This window comes from Solea senegalensis, linkage group LG10 (genome assembly GCF_019176455.1).
Source record: "Solea senegalensis isolate Sse05_10M linkage group LG10, IFAPA_SoseM_1, whole genome shotgun sequence".
NCBI lineage: Eukaryota > Metazoa > Chordata > Actinopteri > Pleuronectiformes > Soleidae > Solea > Solea senegalensis.
Window position 1 is genome coordinate 24,737,344 of NC_058030.1, and position 16,997 is coordinate 24,754,340.

Below are 16,997 nucleotides of genomic sequence, written 5' to 3' on the forward strand. Positions count from 1 at the left end.
ACCATTTCAAATGTCTTTGTTATAAAGTTTGTATTCTGTCCATAATGTTGTGTGTGTGTGACTGTCATATGATGCTGTTCCACATGGAGTTGACATGTGTTGAAACATGTGTTCACATGTGCACATGTTCATGTGTTCACATATTGTTTTGAATATAATAAATCTGAAATTGAAATAAAAAAATTATTGAAGAAATTAAAAAAAATTCTTTTTGCAACCAGCGGAGTCACCCCCTGCTGGCTAAGTACTACTTCCATATTACTCCCTTCTTAACCGGAAGACTTCATCCACATGCAAACAATGAAGACAGTTTTGTCATGGTGGCCACTCGTGGTACTGCAACAACAAATACTCACGCGGCCCAAAAAGCAATTTCCCCATTGAGCACAATAGTAAAAGAGATGCCTGTAAAAGTGTCCACAGGACATCTGGAGACATGGACACAGACATGTATAGATCTTTCTATTATATATTTTTAATTTATGGAGTTTTATATTTGTAAAACCTTCTTAAAGGCCGTAAACAGCCCAGAACAATCTTATTTCCCAGCGTCTGAGTACTGTCAGGGAACCATACCACATGAAAACTTTATGAGAAATGTGAATAAACGTTTTAAAATGAAAGTTTTCTTCTCCCCTGATTTTAATCTTCAACAAAGACTAAAATCAAAATGGGTCAACGACACAATGATGAGTTCTCTTAAATGGCCAGTTTCGCCCCAAAGTCAAATAAATTCACTTTAAAATATTCAACAATATCTATCAAGCAACGGCTGAAACTTTAAGGAAAAAAGGTTTAATTTGGAAATCAATTTTTGTGATTTATGTCTGACAGAGGCTGAAACAATTTTTTTTTCTTTCACTCTGTCACAATGCACTTTTGGAAAGAGATAAATATGTATATATATACACACACATATATTTGTATATGTATACAGCCTGGAGGTGTGTTTGGGCTCATTGTCCTGTTGAGAAACCAACAATGGTCCAACTACACACAAACCAGATGGGATGGCATGATGCTGCAGGATGCTGTGGTAGCCATGCTGGTTCAGCTCATGTGAGCCAGGTTCATGGTAGCACTTGATGGTTTTTGCGACTGCACTTTGGGGAACATTCAAAGTTTTTTTCAATTTTCCGGATTGCCTTGATGGACTGTGGTTTATCTTTACTGAGCTGATTGGTTCTTGCCATAATATGAATTCTAACAGTTGTGGAACAGAGCTGTCAGCTGTGTACCAACCTGACTTTTGCACAAAAACAACTGATGGTCCCAAACCCATTAAGAAGGCAAGACATTCCATTAATGAACCCTGACAAGGCTGTGAAGTGAGAACCATTTTAGTGACTACATCATGAAGCTCACTGAGGGAAGGACAAGGGTTTAAAGGGCGGCTACTTTGAAGAATCATGTTTGGAGTTATTTCACACTTTTTTGTTTACTACATAATTCCATATGTGTTCATTCATAGTGGTGATGCCTTCAGTGAGAATTTACAATGTAAAGAAAAATAAAGAAAAACCATGAAATGAGAAAATGTGTTCAAACGTTTGACTATTACGAATCTTGGGACCAATACGTCCTCCTACTTTTTGCCTAAAAAGGTGTCAAAAATGACAAATGTCGTGTTCATAAAAGCGAATGAAATAACAATAACAATAATAATATGTGTAAAAATGACTTCACATCCCTCAAGGTATTATCTGAAATCAATCAGTCCACAGGTAATTGAAGTGAAACAATGTCCAAGTCTATCTCCCTTTAAGTGTAAATCCTTACAGTTTAACACTTAGACTTTGTTCTTGTCATAAATTCAACCCCCAACAATTGTCCCTTTTTCCTTTTCTTTCTTTTTTGTCGCTGTTCTGCGGTTCCCTTTCCTCAATGTGTTTGACTGCGACTGCTGAGTGTGAGTCCAGTGTGTGTGTGTAAACATCCATCTGTGTCTGTATTAAACTGTACATAGATTAATCTGTTTTTCCTGTTGCTCTTAACCCTCCTGCTGCCTCCATATCCCACAGCCAGCCTGTGCCCTCCTTACCCCATCCTCACCTCCTTCCTCCTCTTCACCCCATCACCTCATCCTGCTCCTGATCAACCTCCCCCCTCCTCCTCCTCATCCTTCCCCTGATGAACCTCACCCTCTACCCCACAGGTCACCACACTGTGTGAACATTGTTCATTGTTGATCTATTCTGTTGGCGCAGACAGGGCAGATATATTTCAAGCACCAGTGGCACACGGTGTGCGTTTTACTGTCCTTCTTCGTGGGGCAGACCTGACACCTCTTCCTCTCGCTCGCTACCAATGCCGCCCCTGTTGCTGCTGATGCTGCTTCCACCACAGATGATCCACGGGGGGCACGAGGCGAGCGCTCACTGGGACACCCGGGCTGCCCTGACAAGCACGGCGAAGGGGTCGGCGCGACCACCCTGTCCAGGTTGTCCACGCCGCCTTTGTTAGCGCTGTAGTGCATGATGGCGATGGGCTTCGTTTTGGCGTGGTTGCTGACTTTGGGAAGCGCCTGCATGCAGCATGCTCATCAACATCACACTCCTGTTTTTCTTGGGCACGTAGGAGAGCAGCACGGCGGGAGCTCAGGCTTTTTCTTCCTCTTGAGGAGCTGCTGTCCGAGCTCGTAAGACGTGAAAAAGTTGTCACAGGTAACGTTGCGGGGAGGGCTCAGTCCCTCAGTGACGTCGAGCAATACACGCATACCCTGGTTCCTGTCTGGGGTTCCCGCTCCCCATCCTCTTCCTCATCTGCGCGCCCCCCGGTTCCTCTCTGTGGTTCCACTCCTCGTCCTCGTCCTCTTCCTTGTGCTCGTCCGACTTCTGCGGGGGGCTTCCCAGTGTAGACCTGCATCTTCCAAGTATAGCTGGACTTTCGTCGCATGCTACCCACGACTTGATCCCGTACTTGGACATGTAATGTCAAAAGGACAGCGACCTGAGAGAGAGAGAGAGAGACAGAGAGAGAGAGAGAGAGAGAGAAACATGAAATCCTGCTTATCCTAGGTGCAGGTGAGGAGAGAGTAGGAGAGCAGAGCATAGCTGAAGAGTTTTCTTCCCGAGACAGAGAAAAACAGGAAATCCCCCTTGTCCTGAGACAGACCACAACAGACCTCTGACCTGGCGGTAATGTATTGTGTCACTTTCTGTGCTTCCACTGGTGTTACGCTGTGTGTCTCCTGCTCTCTCTGCAGTTCTCTATCTACTGTAACGATCGATTAACTGAACAAACACTCGTTTTATTGAATTGACTAATACTTTCACCCGCTACTTTTGCTTAAACTCTATCGTTCACGTAGATTCACGTACGGTGTTTCTTTCTTTGCTAGCGCAACAAGTTAGCTCAGCAGCGATGGCTTCTCCCTCTTCTTCTCCTGTTCTTTCCTGTCGTCATTCAACTACTGGCTGTCGAGGTGGTGTCCAGAAACCAACATTGGGTTTTTAGATAACTGGCAAACCTTCGGGGGGAAAAATGGTCTCATGAGGAGAGACGGTGTCCATCCCACTTTGGATGGAGCAGCTCTCTTATCTAGAAGTTTAGGACATTTTATTAGAAACCCATGACAATCCAGAGTTGAGACCAGGACACAGAGTTGCAGTCTTTCATGCTTCTCTGTGCTTCTTTTCAAGCAGTCACCAATTAAAAACCCCATAGAGACTGTGTCTGTCCCTCGACCTACTAAAGTAAAAACTAAAGTAAATAAATCAATAACAAACAGAAGAGGAGTTAGACATTCTAATTTAATAAAGATTAATACCGACAATAAAATAGAGTCAAATAATACCACTTTTAAATGTGGACTATTAAATATAAGGTCTCTCCTCAAATCTGTTTTAATAAATGATCTAATTTCTGACAATTGTATTAATTTATTCTGTATAACTGAACCTTGGTTATTTAACTCAATGCCATATGTCAGTACATCTGAAGGTACCTTTTTTGATTTTACTCCCGCCCTCATAGATAACCTTGTTGATAGTACAGCGGCCTCACTGCGTACTACACTGTAAATAGTGATTTTGGAGGGAGGTAAATATAATATATGTAAATCGTGTAAAATGTACTTGATAATTGTAGTCAGCCAAGGAATTAAAAAGTATTGGGTAAATTATACACATACTACCTATCATACAACTTTTACATTACATTACATGTCATTTAGCAGACGCTTTTATCCAAAGCGACTTACAAAAGTGCATTCAAACATTTGGGTACAAATAAGAGCTAGGTATTTGGGTACAAGTAAGAGCTTCAAGTAGATCAAATTATGAAGTGCTAGTCATAAGTGCGATGTATTACCATTACCAATATCACCTTCTCCGGCCACGACATCCACCTCTCTTCATCAGTCACCAACCTTGGTGTAGTAATGGACCCTCACTTGACCTTTGGACTTCACATTAAACATCTTTGCAAAAACTCTTTTTACCACCGAAAAAATATTGCAAAACTCCGCCCCTCTCTCTCACTTCCAGATGCAGAGAAACTTATCCACGCCTTTATCTCCACCAGGCTGGACTACTGTAATGGTCTTCTTGTCGGGATCACAAACAAAAACATTCAGAAGCTTCAACACATACAAAACTGTGCTGCCCGGATCCTCACAAAGACTCGAAAATATGACCATATCACATCAATTCTCAAATCCCTTCATTGGCTCCCAGTCTCACACAGGATTGAATACAAAATCTCACTACTAACCTACTTGCAGGAGCTAATCACCCCTCAACCCACTCCACGACACCTCCGCTGCCGCCAGGCAAACGTCCTGCGAATCCCAAAGACCAAGCTCCGAACGATGGGAGACAGAGCCTTCTGCCACGCTGCTCCCAGTCTTTGGAACGCTCTCCCTGACGACCTGAGCGCACCACTGACCCTAGACACTTTAAAAAAAGGCCTAAAAACCCACCTTTTTAAGAAAGCTTTTTAAGTTTAATTGGAGATGTTCTCTCTCCAATTATTTTTATTTTTTTAATTTATTTTTTTATTTTTATGTATGAAGCACTTTGAGATTGTTTGTTCAATATAAAGTGCATTACAAATAAAATTCATTATTATTATTATTATTATCATTATTATTATTATTATTGGAGTATATTACATGGAAGCAGTACAGCGTTTAAAGGGCTGCCCTAGAGTTGTGAGATCTTGGAACTGAAAATGGCAATGTTCGAGGCTTTCAGCGTTTCCTTGTCTCGACTCACCAAGATGACACAATTGATAGTTATTTGGAGGGAGCCAGCACTGCTAAACAAAGAATTGAATATTGGTGAGGTTTTCTTCGAAGACAATGCATGGAGTTCTGGATATCCCTGTTTGCAGACCTCAGAGACAACAGACTCTTTGATGGTGGAATACTGGACAAAAACCTCCTTCAGTATTGCTGCATAAGACTCATCCAGGTGAGTTAATTAATTATATTTTGGCATGCCCTGATATGTATATATGTTGTTCCTCCTAAATTTATATATATTTATATTTTTCACAGGATGAATTGGATGACACTGCACAGGTTTTGGGATGCACACACAATCACACACCCCGTAACCCCCTGGCCCTCCAAATTGCCACTGGTTGGGCCAGGAAAAGCTACGGCCCAAGGCTGATGCAACAAACCATGCATGCAGTCCACCACCGCCTACAGACTCCACCACAGCGGACCAGAACCACCTCCCACATTGCCCCCCCACCACAGCACCGAAGCAGAAACAACCTGGACCTTACCCTCCCCACCATCCCTGAAGAAGAAATTCCTTTCTCCACCCTACCACCACCCCAGGCCCCCCAGAGACTTTCCATATACCGGGGCACCAGCTCAACCACTGCTCCACCTGAAAACACTCCGTCCACTACAACCACACGCTACCAGCCAAACCTCGTCCAGAGAACCCCCACCTGCACCACCCGACAGCCATCAAGGACCCTTCCTGACCGACACATGACAGACTTCTTCCCACCAAGCAGTAAACCACTCCAGAAGCCAGCCAAACGAACAAGACCCATCATACCCCTACATCTGTCAAACCAACAAACCACTCAGCAGCCCACCTTTGAATCCCAGAAGACCCCCACCACCCAGCCTTCTACAATTGTACCAGAACCCAACCACAGCAATACAGCACCGGCCACTTCCACCCCGTTGCCCCAGAGGACTAAGAAAGTCACCTGGGGCCCCACACCCATCAGAACTGCAACCCGGATCACAGCCCTTGCCCCCGCCCCACCCATATATCCCATCCTCCACCTAACCCCACCAACAACCTCCCATTTCAAGCCAATGACTGTAGAGCCCCCCTCACCGATGCCCCCACTGTCACAAAACATACCCTAGTGGAAGTGAAGGCCCAGATCCATGCCCCCAACCCACCAGACAAGAAACCCACCCATACCCTGGAACTCCTCTCAATCTCACTGAATAGCAGGACTCAACCATGATCTCTGACTTTTCTCCCTTCTCCTCACAGGCAGATGATGCTGGCGTCCCGGACCAATTGGCAGTGCAGCTGACCCCACCTCCCCCAAAATATACACATGTGGAGCGGGCAACGATGACAACTGGGTCCGTTAAAGTCAATCACGTCGAAATGCCCCTGCTGAGCCCTCCACTCAACCACCCAGTGGGGTTGCACTGCCCGCCGAGGAAGTCTTGGACACTGGCCCATCTGCATCCCCGGTCCCCCTCCCCCCATCCCATCTCAGTACTAACACCGCCCACAGCCTCCTGCCCACCCATGGCCTCCAGCTCCCTACTGGATCACCCCACTTTCTCCTTCACTTCCGCCCCAACTGACTCACTATCCCTACACAGACCCAATTATTATATTGCACGCCCCAACAGAAAAATCCAGGATTGGTTCTTCAAACCTAGAAGGCCAATCCTGGTACTTGGGGACTCCAACCTTAACCGGATCCCTGCCCACACCAACCTTCTCATCAACTGGACAGCTCCCCCGGGGCTAACACCTATCACTCCCTCAAAATCTGTGAAAAGACATTACCAAACCCAGACACCAAGACTGTCATCATTTCAATTGGCATAAACCACAAAGACCAGGACCCCAGGCAGACTTCAATTAAACAGTTCAAAGCACTGTTTAGGCTACTGAAATCTGTCTTTCCCAATGCAGACATCTATTTCCCAGTCATCAACTTCTCACCCAAGCTCACCCCCACCCAACAGCATAACATCACGACAATAAATAACACCCTGGTCACCCATTTCATCAATGACATCGGGCTTGGTTGGGTTGGCCACAGAGATTTCAACATATGGTCTCTCTGTGTGATGCACTCTGACCAGCAAATCCCCCATATCTAGCTGCTCAAGCTGTGGATCACCAGGGCAGATTTCAAAGAGAGCAAGGGAGTGTGTGAAATCAGCAGGCACTGGGAACTTCAGGTGGGCCGTCTGACCTGGGTGGACAACAATATTATGATAGCCTACCTGTGCTGACACTTGTCAGTTATTTTTCCGGTCTGGATGAAGTTTAGGTTCTGGTGTCAAGAGTAAAATAGCCCTAGCCCTAACCCTAACCCAACAATAATATGTAATGTGTGGTGTTTTTGTTTATTGTTTACGTCGACAGTAAACGGAAGCAGACACTAATTTTTTGAAAACCAGATCCTTATTCATTTAAGGGTCAAACAAACCCCCTTCAGAAGTATGGAAATACTTACCTGAAACACTAATTGACACCAGAAATGTACAAAGATAAATACTTCAAACAACAATTAAAACCTAAAACTACGAAAACACTCACCTTAAATCATATCAACCTTAAATTCCAATTGAGACCTGCTTACCTGGAACCTCGAACCACCTGTGGAAAAACCTGAAAAAGAGAAAAGAGATTAATAATTAGGCACTATTACATAATAATTAACCCTAAACTACGGGAATATTTTAAATCACATATACTCACCTGAAGGCTGGACGGCTCAGGGCACATACAGTTTCCCTGGAACATGGAGCGTGCACCTGGCTGTCCTCTCTTTGGAGGGGACGGGCTCAACCTTAAAAAACCTTACCAGCCAGTGCCTGCTCCAGGGGCAGCGCCTCGGGCGCCCAGCCCAACGGTGAGACCAGGTCAAGGTCTAATGGTCACCGTTTTGGGGAAATTTGATGTGGGAATTTAGAGATTTGGGGCGTCGGGACCAACTTTAGGAACCTTAAACTTTGGACTGACCTCTGGGGGCACGAGAGTAATGGAAAATGCTCGTATAAAAGGCAAAATAGCCCTAGCCCTAAACATATGCCCTAACCTTAACCAGTTGGGGTCCAGTCCCTAATCTTAACCCTCTCGCAACCTAAAGTATCTGACGTGAACCACCTTGACCTTTGACCCCCTCAAAAAACAAAAAATAATGAAGGGAAATAACCCATTGGATATTGACAAAATTGAAAAGTCATGTTTGATTTTCCTCTTCCTCAGTTTACCACAGGATGGCATTGGATTCCAGTAGGGCGAAATTAGGCGAATTTGAAACTCCAATCCGTAAAAATTCAAAATCTGGGCCATGGAATTTGGAAAGCCAGAGGGTATAAATAGAGGCACAAAAGTGCATTTACGTCAGTCCACACTTGACGGCAAAGGGGAAACACCTCCCTACTGAGAGATGATGTGTAATTTTGTGTACCTGGGGCCTGAAGAAGACCCATACAGGTCGAAACGTAGCTCAACCCAGGTACACTTTTGGCCATAACAATGATAATGTGTGGTGTTTTTGTTTATTGTTTACGCGGACAGTAGGCAGACACTAATTTTTTGAAAAACCGGATCATTATTCATTTATGGGTCAAACAAACCCTCTTCAGAAGTATGGATATACTTACCCGAAACACTAATTGACACCTGAAATGTACAAAAATACTTACTTTAAACCACAATTGAAACCTAAAACTACTAAATAATTTAATTCTAATCGAGACCCACTTAGCTGGAACCACCTGTGGAGAAAAACCTGAAAAAGAGAAAAGAGAATAACAATTAGGCACTATTACATAATAATTAACCCTAAACTACAGGAATATATCAAACAATATTTACTCACCTGAAGGCTGGGGCACATACAGTTTCCCTGGAGCATGGAGCGTGCACCTGCCTGGGATGGGCTCAACCTTAAAAACCCTAACACTAACCCTTCCCCCAATTTACCCAAAGCCCTTAAATCTCCTGGATTTACCCGAGTGCCCCCAGGTGGGCCACATCTACCCAAAGTGTGGTATTTTACCAACCTTTTCAGATGAAGACCTAGTCGTCTGACGCATTGGGGATCAAATAACGTATGGCTGCTGCTGCGGTGGCTGCTGCTCCTCCTCTTCCTCACTTCTCTCAGATGAGGAATCGGAGCTAGACATGGGCTGGGCAGGGGGCTACGCAAGCAGCTGGCCAAGGGTCGGGCACTGGCGACGCGGAGCTGCCTTTTACATCTTGATGGCCGTTGACCTCTTAATTGCCCATAGTTCAGTGTGCAGTGTGCGGCACTTATGTCCTGGTGTGAGCTTAAGTGTTTCTCAAGATTCATCACGTAAGGTGCACATAGAGGGAGAAGGCAGGGCCCCGATGGCACTCGGGTTCTCCCCGTTGCCAGACTGTTTATAATGGCCCTCTCCCTCGGGTACACCAAATTGTGGCTAACTCTCAGGTGCTTGGCCACCGACACCAGGACCTTGCCACAAATTGGGCACTCACCCTGCGTTTTCGTCTTGGAAGAAATGTGTTTTTAGTCGGCGGCGGAAGATCTGGAGGCTTTCCGCTGTCCGGCTGTTGATGGGGAGCTCGTTCCACCATTTGGGAGCTAGGACAGTGAACAGTCTTGAGTTCTGCAAATGCCTCTGCGATCCTCTCAGTGAGGGGGGAGCAAGCTGGGTTTGCCGATGCAGAGCGGAGTGGGCGGGCTGGGGTGTAGGTTTTGATCATGTCCTGGATGTAGGCTGGACCAAATCCGTTTGTAGCATGGAACGCAAGCACTAGAGTCTTGAAGCGGATGCGAGCAGCTACAGGAAGCCAGTGAAGGGAGCGGAGGAGCGGTGTAGTGTGGGAGAATTTTGATAAGTTGAAGACCAGTCGAGCTGCTGCATTCTGGATGAGTTGCAGAGGTCGTATGGCACACACAGGGAGACCAGCAAGGAGGGAGTTGCATTTGTCCAAGTGTGAGATGACAAGAGCCTGGACCAGAACCTGTGCCGCCTTCTGGTTTAGAAGAGGCCGTATCCTTCTGATGTTGTGCAACATGTATCTGCAAGATCGAGCTGTTCCAGCGATGTTGGCAGTGAGGGAGAGATGGTCATCAAGTGTCACACCCAGGTTCCTTGCGGTATGAGAAGGAGCTACCACAGAGTTGTCGAGGGTGATGGCTAGGTCTGTGGCGGGAGAGCCCTTTCCTGGGAGAAAAAGAAACTCAATCTTGTCGAAATTGAGTTTCAGGTGATGGTCAGACATCCACTGAGAGATGTCTAGCAACAAGCAGAGATCCGTTCTGTTACGTGTGTTTCAGAGCGGAGAAAAGAGAGAACGAGTTGGGTGTTATCGGTGTAGCTGTGATAGGAAAAACCATGAGAGAGAATGGAGAGAAGAGGAGAGGGATCTAAGACAGCACCCTGAGGGACCCCAGTAGCTAGAGGACAGGGTTCCGACACAGATCCTCTCCAGGTTACTCTGTACGTTCGGTTTTGAAGATAGGAAGAGAGTAGGGTAAGTGCAGAGCCTGAGACACCTACTCCTTGAAGGGAGGAAATAAGGATCTGGTGGTTAACTGTGTCAAACGCTGCAGAAAGGTCCGAGGATGAGCACAGAGGAGAGAGAGAGGCAGCCCTGGCAGTGTGACAGCAAGAAGTGCAGTTTCGGTCAAGTGACCGGTCAAGTGACCTGCTTTAAATTATTATTAATAATAATAGAACAGGACTGGACCCAAATGCAGAACGGTGGTAAGTAACAAAGTTTATTTAGAATAAGCACACAAAAAACAGTCTGTAAAAGGCAAACAAAGATCCACAAAGAGCACAAACATGCCAAATAATCCACTGAGAAAAAGGTACTTCTCTGACAGGAAATCCACAAACGGGAAGGCTCAGAAAAGTGCAATACACTCGTGACAGAACCTATAGTATCTGACGTGAACCACAATGACCTTCGACACCCTCAAAAAACAAAAAATAAGGGAAATAACCCATTGGATATTGACAAAATTGAAAAGTCATGTTTGATTTTCCTCTTCCTCAGTTTACCACAGGATGGCATTGGATTCCAGTAAGGTGAAATTAGGCGAATTTGAAACTCCAATCCGTAAAAATTCAAAATCCGGGCCATGGAATTTGGAAAGCCAGAGGGTATAAATAGAGGCACAAAAGTGCATTCACGTCAGTCCACACCTGACAGGCAAAGGGGAAACACCTCCCTACTGAGAGATGATGTGTAATTTTGTGTACCTGGGGCCTGAAGAAGACCCATACAGGTCAAAACGTAGCGCAACCCAGGTACACTTTTGGCCATAACAACAATGATAATGTGTGGTGTTTTTGTTTATTGTTTACGTGGATAGTAGGCAGAAGCAGACACAAATGTTTTGTAAAACCAGATCTTTATTCATTCAAGGGTCAAACAAACCCTCTTCAGAAGTATGCGGATACCCACCTGAAACACTATTTGACACCTGAAATGTACAAAAATACTTACCTTAAACCACAACTGAAACCTAAAACTACAAAAACACTTACCTTAAACTCTAATTGAGACCCACTTAGCTGGAACCACCTGTGGAGAAAAAGAGATTAATAATTAGGCACTTTAACATAATAATTAACCCTAAACTATGGGAATATCTTAAAGGTGACATAGAATGCTTGCATCACACATATATGTTAGTTATGGAGGTCTACTTACATATATGAACTTGTTTTCATGAATAAAAACCTCCTAATCGCTGCGAACGAGCCGATCAAAATATCTCCTCACTGACGCTCTCGTCAGCCACGCTGTTTCAGACCAAAACCACACCCCTAGAATGTGGACTGTGTTGTGATTGGCCAGCCAACGAGAGTTTTCCCACTGTCCCGTGATTGGCCAGGTACCTGGAAGTGACGTAATAGATAGGCCAGCTCTCATATACACAGCTCCCCCTCTGGCACGGTGGATGCACTGCATCTCAGCAGCTACAACGAGAGTAGTTCTTCTTCTTCTGCGGTTGAATGTACGCAACCGGATGTGCCCGGACTAGTGCCCGCACCAGGAGGCGCTACGGTGGTGAGAGGAATGGTGAGGATTTTTGATGACAACATCAAATTAAGGAAGTGCCGATCCGCTTCGCAGAGCCCAGGAAAACAATACAACACTATTTTCTCAGCAGTGGCTTAACTGTTTGTTCTGAAACTTTAGGGTTTCATAAACGAGGTAATGACGCAGATACACACACAAACGCAGCATTAATTGGAGTTTCTGGTCTATGTGGGCTTTAAATCACGTATACTCTGAAGGCTGGATGACTCGGGGCACATACAGTTTCCCTGGAGCATGGAGCGTGCGCCTGCCAGTGCTCTCTTTGGAGGGGACGGGCTCAACCAGGTCAAGGTCTAATGGTTACCGTTTTGGGGAAATTTGATGTGGGAATTTAGAGATTTGGGGCGTCGGGACCAACTTCAGGAACCATAAACTTTGGACTGACCTATGGGAGGCACGAGAGTAATGGAAAATGCTTGTAGAAAAGGCAAAATAGCCCTAGCCCCAAACATATGCCCTAACCTTAACCATTTGGGATCCAGGCCCTAATCTTAACCCTCTCGCAATCTAAAGTATCTGACGTGAACCACAATGACCTTTGATCCCCTCAAAAAACAAAAAATAATGAAGCGATACAACCCATTGGATATTGACAAAATTGAAAAGTCATGTTTGATTTTCCTCTTCCTCAGTTTACCACAGGATGGCATTGGATTCCAGTAAGGCGAAATTAGGTGAATTTGAAACTCCAATCTGTAAAAATTCAAAATCCGCGCCATGGAGTTTGGAAAGCCAGAGGGTATAAATAGAAGCACAAAAGTGCATTCACGTCTGTCAACACTTGATGGGCAAAGGGGAAACACCTCCCTACTGAGAGATGATGTGTAATTTTGTGTACCTGGGGCCTGAAGAAAACCCATACAGGTCGAAAACATAGCGCAAACCAGGTACACTTTTGGCCATAACAACAATGATAATGTGTGGTGTTTTTGTGTATTGTTTATGCGGACAGTAGGCAGAAGCAGACACTGATTATTTGAAAAAAAAAATAAGCGTAGGACCTATGGCCATATATGGCGGACAGATAGGCTGCGAGGTATCCAGGTATTTTTCATGTCCTCTGTAATTTGAGTAAAAGAGAGAAGAGAACCCTTAGACTTAAACACTTAAAGCTTTGAGGCTCTGACAAAAAGTGTGTGAGAGAGAGAGGCAATACAGCCGCTGATGCTTGTCCTGTTTGACAAGCGACTGGTGCCCAATGAGGTTCCTGCCAATGTCCCGGTAAACCCTCCTCAGCTCCCTTACCAGGACAGTGACCTCCACACCCTTGACCCGGGAGTGCTTCGGAGGTATGTCCCGGAAATGCTCGTGGAATGAGATGGCCTGGCCCACATACAGTGCCACTGTAGTTGGGGCCAGGCCAACATTTCTGAGGAGAGCAGGGTAGCTGTAGAAAGAAGACCAGTCTGGATTTAGTCTCAGTCATATCTTTTGAGTACTTAATCATCATCATCAAACCTGTACGTAATTAAGCAAAAGACTCGCTAATAAAGAACATTTGTGTGAACATGGATTTATTTTCACTTTTTTTGTTTTTATTTAAAAAAAAAATTTTGTGCAAACATGCACTTTTAAAACTTTCAAAACTTTCAAAAACAAACAAACTCTCTATTTCCTTTTGGGATATTTTTTTCTCGGGCTAAACCCCAGCTTCACTTTCACCTTTTTTGCTAAAATCTGTGAAGCGGATGGCTTCTTCCGTGGCGTCACCTTGGACTCCTCCACTGCTTTGGAGGGGTCGGCGGAGGAGGCAGAAGGGGATGAGAGCGCTCGTTCGCCTCGTCTCAGGGAGAGACTGACGAACAGCTCTCTCATCTGCTTCGCCCGCTTCAGTGTGTTGTGAAGCGCATAGAACCTTTCCTGGGTCTTCACGTTGTGGCACATGAAAGTGGCGACGTGGTCCCGCACCTCAGTATCATTGGATTCGAAGTTCTATGAAGTAGAAAAAGAGGCATTAATAAACAAGTATTGTTAAGACAAACATAAGTAAAACGCCCCAATTTGAGCAATTCCTCATCATGTGTTTTTGATACCCACATAGGTGGACACCGCCGACCTCGTCCATTAAAGTGGGCGCTCCCTGGAAGCCCATCTCTGCCCACGCCGCCCGGAAGTACTTCACTAAGTCCTTTGCCTCCCCCCGGCCAAGGGACGAGAAAAAATACCCCTTGGTGGGCAATGATCTCATGCGAAGTCAGAGCCATTCAGTAAACCATGAGTACTCCTCGGGCTCCAGGTAGAGCTGCGCCACCTCAAACTTCCTCACAGTCTTGTGGTCCAAGACCTGCAGAAGACAAAGTGTGACACCACCAAGCGTGGAACAGAAACAAAAATTGATGTGTGAATGTTTAAGAAGTTTTGGGAAAGGGATTAAAATGATACTTACATTAATGAGGTACCCTGCCTTTGGGTCCCCGACGGCCTCCCTGACCTGCCCTCATCTTCGTTAGTACACCGGACCGGTGTCCATAGATTGAGCACAGGTAGGCCGCCAGGTACCCGAAGAAGCGGTACCTCGTTTTGGGGTCCCGGGGGGGCGCATTTGCAATGTCCTCTGTAATAAGAGTTAAAGAGAGAAGAGAACAATAACACTTAAAGCTTTTAGGCACTGAAAAAAAGTGTGTGAGAGAGAGAGAAAGAGAGAGAGAGGCAGTACAGACTCACCGAGGAGTCCGGCCATCCTCGATTTGGCCAGGGACTGGCAGGCAGTCGGGTCCTCCTTGGACACCAGCCGCTGCTGTTTGGTCTGCTTGACCAACAGCTGGTGTCCAAGGAGGTTGCAACCCACATCCCTGTACAGTTTCCGGATTTCCCGGATCAACAGGGTCTGTTCACCCCCCTTTAGTCTGGAGTGTTTGGGGGGTGTATCGCGAAAATACTCCATGAAGGAGATGGCCTGGCCCACATACAGGGCCACTGTCGTTGGGGCCAGGCCAACATTCCTCAGGAGTGTGGGGTAGCTGTAGAAAGAACAGTCTGGCTTTAGTCTCAGTCATATGTTTTAAGTACTTCATCATCATCGTCAAACCATTGTGGTAACTAAGCAATAGACTTGACAAGAAAAGAACATTCTTAACATCCGTAAATTCACTACTTACAACTTCAGCAGGGGCAGGTTGAAGAGGAACCTCCAATCCCACAACTGCAGTGATGGGCAGCCGAGGCAAAGAAATTTGACTAGCACCTTTGCCCGGCTGCTCTTCGTCACTGCATTTTGTCTCATTTTCTCAGTGCCCTGAGGGCAGAAGATGTACTGGGCATATTCTTCCAAGTACGTGTCTGTAAAGATGGAACACACATGATGAATGTAGCGTGAAAACACTCCACACACCTGCACAAGCACACAATGTGTTCATTCTTACTAATGGAGGTTCCAAACTCGATCTTCCTCAGTTGGGAACCCCTGCTCCTCTGTGTAAAGTATGGCGACATGGCGCGGAACAGCTTGCGCTGTTCTGCCGTCCAGCTGCTCCACTTGTGGGAAATAACCAGTCTTTCCTCTGTTTCCTGTAGTGGTTAAGAGAACTATCTACTAACAGTCAAGCTGTGAATGGAGGCTGGGGAAAGTGTATGATAAGGAAGGGTCAACGTAAGGGTTCCACATAATGGTATCTGTTAGTCGTCGTAACCATTGGGTAACATCTAATGGGGTCATAAACGTTATTTCTTGTGTCTGTTTTTGTTTTACTTTGATGTTTCTGTATAAATGGTAGAGCTTTCTTGAGAAACGAGAGAGAACATTCAGACCTTCTTGGTGACAGGGTCTCTCCTTTATGCATGAAGTAAAGAGATGATTCACTGAACACTGATGACTCCAGAATTTCTTTCACATTTTGGCGACGAGGATGGGATGGACGCTCCAATGCTCAGGGCCTGAGTTCTGACTGAAGGTTACTACCGGTAAGGAAAATTTCTGCTCAGGAACGGGTGCTGACCAGCGGACGCTCCATCTCTTTTTTTAAAAAGTGAGTACGGTGTTTTTTGAATCATTTCTGGTGTACATGGGTGAAACCTAGGTAGACAGTTGTAAATCCTTGTGGTATGGTGTCACGATATTCTATAATTCCTGTGTGGTTGAATATCGAGGTCCGGTGTAATTCCTGTGTGGTAGCCGAGACCGTCTCCATATAATTCCTGTGTGGTTTGGAGACGTCTTCATATAATTCCTTTGGGGTTTTGAAGACTAGCTTAAGCTTTGGGAAAAAGAAAAAAAAACAATCCATGGAATATAAAATCATAAAAATATGTACTAGATGTTCATGAGTTTTGAATCAATTATACAGAGGGATTAAAACTTTTGGACAATATATATAATATTAATTGTATGATCATGATCATGATGGTAATGAAAATAAACTTTGTAGTGACTTATTTCAGTGTCTAAATATCCTTTGTGGATATTACCATGGTGCGTTGCTCGGAATGTATGTGTCATACAAACCACCTGGCTGAAAAAGTTATCCAACGTTAGTGTGTGTTTGATAAGATCTAACCATGCTGGCATGGGAAGATTAGAATAAGTGAAGAAGTTTGAGTGAAAAATAAGCCCATTGGAAGTTAAAAGCACATCCGTTCAAGTGAATCAATAGACAACATGGGGAACAAAACGGGAAAACTTAAGTCAGTATCTGATCCTCTTACGGGTCCATCTAAATTGATGGCAGAGAAATTGGGTAAAAGTGTTGTTGACGATGTTCCACTCCGGCACCA

The 16,997-nt window shown here is 45.1% G+C and overlaps 1 long non-coding RNA gene across 1 annotated transcript; it reads right to left on the reverse strand.

Annotated features, from left to right (window-relative positions):
• Positions 1 to 13,897: 13,897 nt before the first annotated feature.
• Positions 13,898 to 15,344, reverse strand: LOC122775622. The gene is made up of 4 exons (XR_006361125.1): positions 14,952 to 15,344; positions 14,674 to 14,841; positions 14,325 to 14,571; positions 13,898 to 14,219 (listed from the first exon to the last, which is right to left on the reverse strand). It is a non-coding gene; the product is annotated as an uncharacterized LOC122775622 (long non-coding RNA).
• Between the last annotated feature and the right edge of the window lie 1,653 nt (positions 15,345 to 16,997).